A 3,260-nucleotide genomic window follows, 5' to 3' on the forward strand; every position below is an offset into this window, starting at 1 on the left:
ATGAAGTTCAAGCCCTACCAGACGCGGACCTATGACCGCGAGGGCTTCAAGAAGCGGGCTGCGTGCCTGTGCTTCCGAAGCGAGCAGGAGGACGAGGTGCTGTTGGTGAGCAGCAGTGGGTACCCAGACCAATGGATTGTTCCAGGAGAAGGAATGGAGCCCGAGAAGGAGCCCGGCGGTACTGCCTTGAGGGAGGTTTATGAAGAGGCTGGAATCAAAGGAAAATTGGGCAGACTCCTGGGCATATTTGAGAACCAAGACCGAAAGCACAGACATACATTTATGTTCTTACTGTCACTGAAATACTAGAAGCCTGGGAAGATTCTGTTAATATAGGAAGAAAGAGAGAGTGGTTCAAAGTAGAAGATGCCATCAAAGTTCTCTAGTGTCATAAGCCTGTACATGCCGAGTATCTGGAAAAACTAAAGCTGGGTTGTTCTCCAGCCAATGGAAATTCCACAGTCCCTTCCATTCCAGATAGCAACACCGTGTTTGTAACTGCTGCACAAACCTCTGGGCTGCAATCTAGTGTAAGACAGAGTGAACTGGAAGGACCTCTTCCACCATGTGCAATCTCATGGGCAGAGGCTTTATTATCCTTGGCATACCTCTGAATGACACTTGCAAACTGTCTGAATTTGCCATGCAGGATTTTCAAACAATTTGCATAAACCGTCTGAATTTGTCATGCAGGATTTTCAAACAATTTGCATGTTTTTCAGATGCTTTCAAATCTTCTTTAAAAAAAAAAAAAGTGCAAAATATTTTAACAAGCCAAAGCCACGTGGAATTTTTTTTAGATGCCTTAACTGTGCCCCCAGCCCACCCACCTTGTTATTTTGGTTGGCATTTTCGCAACATTTTTTTCTCAGTTTTTTGTCCATTTGATGTCAGTCTGTGGTTTTTGTCAGATCAGCTTATTCGTGGGTATATTTTCCCCTTAAATTGTTTTCTCATTCACAGTATTAACATATTCAACAAATCCTTCTGTTGTGGGAATTTATGACAATAATTCTTGATATTAAAGTAGTCCATCAACCCCAAAACTTGTTTCATAGGATCACAATTTTGATTCATAGATTCCAGATTTTGGACTATTTCTATATGGCCCTATTTTCAGGAATTTGTCAACACATTTGTCTCAATTTTCATAACTGGTATTATGTCCCTAACTACCTGATATGGCCAGTTCCCCTAAAACTCAATAGTCCTTTAACACAGAGTTTAACTCTATAGAGCTGGTGATTGTTAGGCAGGTACAGTAAGCAAAATGCATGTAGTACATAACATCTTATCATGAAAACTGTATTCATGGAATTTGAGTTAGCATGCTGCATTGCCAATTCCCTTCATCCATAATCTCTCTTTACACAGAATACATGAGAACCATATTTCCCTCAGTGTAAATTGCTTTTACAAACATATTTCCAGGGGCTTCCCTGGTGGCGCAGTGGTTGAGAGTCTGCCTGCCGATGCAGGGGAGACGGGTTCGTGCCCCGGTCCGGGAAGATCCCACGTGCCGCGGAACGGCTGGGCCCGTGAGCCATGGCCGCTGAGCCTGCGCGTCCGGAGCCTGTGCTCTGCAACGGGAGAGGCCACAACAGTGAGAGGCCCGCGTACCACAAAAAAACAATAAAAAACAACATATTTCCAGTTTTTTAATTTAGTGACATCTCTTCCGTTAAACTTTCTGGTTACCACCTTAAATGCCAGTCAGTGCTGACTACCTCACAATTGAGTGAAATGGCCTTCTTGTTCAGCTATTACAGACCTAGATTGTTAAGGCACCTTGGAACATCTCATCTTTTACAGCTGGTCAGTAGGTACTATTTATCGTATAACTAAATATTGGGGCACTGGAACATACCTGAACTAAGAATTACTTTGTCTTACACTTGTCCTTATATTCACTTAAATCCAAGAATCCCATTTAAAACACATAAATAGATGGGATTGTCTGAAACACCTGTACTTCCCTGACCAAGTCAGAAATGAGGTGGGGCAAGTGAAAGATGATTCCATATGTAGACATTAGTTAGCTTCTTGTAAATAATTGTAACTGGTAGAATATAAAGTAGAAAATAAGCATAGTTATACATTTGTTCTATAAATTGTTAACCTTTAAAAATATAATTGCTGCTAAAAATAGAGTGCTGTTACACTTAAGGAAAATTGGTGCCACTGTTTTGAAAATGATATCTTGTGCCATAAATGCAGCTGAACTAAATATAAATATTAGTTCACAAATTAATGCTGTCAAAGGAATGAGTAAAGTAGAAAAACTTTTAACCAATGACATTTCATTCTAATTTATGTAATGTGATCAAACATTATCATCCAGAATTTTAATTTTTTTTTGTACAGAGGTTATGTATTCTGGGTGGTTTTTTTAAAGGAAACATTTTAAAATTCCACAGATTGACACTTTGTATCAATCTTCAATGGACTAAGTTTTTTTCTCAGTAATCTCTGAAGTTTCTTTACATTATATACTTAACACAGCAGAGAAACTGGATTGTTTTTGTATATAAGACTGTGTCCACCTGAAATGTTATCAGAAGTACTGGGGGTGGGGGGAGGGCTGGGTATCTTGTATATGATATTATTAGAGGTAATAATGCATGAACTTATTTTATAAACTCTTGGACTATGTGTTTGACATGTTAAATATGTACAGTATTAATGTCAGCCATTTCTTAAAAGTGAGCCTATAAGTATTGTTGTATAATTTTCTTTGGTCAGAAACATTTGGACTAAGTGGTGCCACTGGGTCAGGATTTTCTTCAGTGCCATTTAGCAAACCACCTGTCTTTAGTCTATGCAACTAGCAAAAATTTGTATGATGCATCAGAATATTTCAGTCGTCACACTTTAAATTTCACATGAAGGGTTCTTCACTATTCTTTTGTAACCCAGCCTAACAAAATTAGAGGAGATTTATTTCTGTTAAGAGGAAAAAAGCCTACATTTGCAGACTCAACAGTTGAATCTACTATAGATAACAAACAGTGTCTACTATCTCAACTCTTCAAAGTTTACAGAGTGTTGGGACTGTCATTTGTGCTTTCTGTGGGGTAGTTGGATAAAATTGGGCAGCTAAAATTTTTAGTTCCATGTGGCTCCTAAATTTTAAAGTTTGTAAATTGATTCACAAAGTAGCAACTATCTTGCGTGTTTGTTGTTGGGCTTTTGTTTGTTTGTTTGTTTGTAAACTGGTGAAATTTTCCAACCCACATGCCATTCAGTTTTCTGTGAATCAC

The 3,260-nt window shown here is 38.7% G+C and overlaps 1 pseudogene across 1 annotated transcript; it reads left to right on the top strand.

Moving 5' to 3' along the window:
• LOC308616347 (diphosphoinositol polyphosphate phosphohydrolase 2-like) lies at positions 1–614 on the top strand (annotated as a pseudogene). Its single transcript has one exon. The product of its transcript is annotated as a diphosphoinositol polyphosphate phosphohydrolase 2-like (transcript).
• The last annotated feature ends 2,646 nt before the right edge of the window (positions 615–3,260 follow it).

Source organism: Mesoplodon bidens (genome assembly GCF_964165515.1).
Source record: "Mesoplodon bidens genome assembly, chromosome: 4".
Lineage (NCBI taxonomy): Eukaryota > Metazoa > Chordata > Mammalia > Artiodactyla > Ziphiidae > Mesoplodon > Mesoplodon bidens.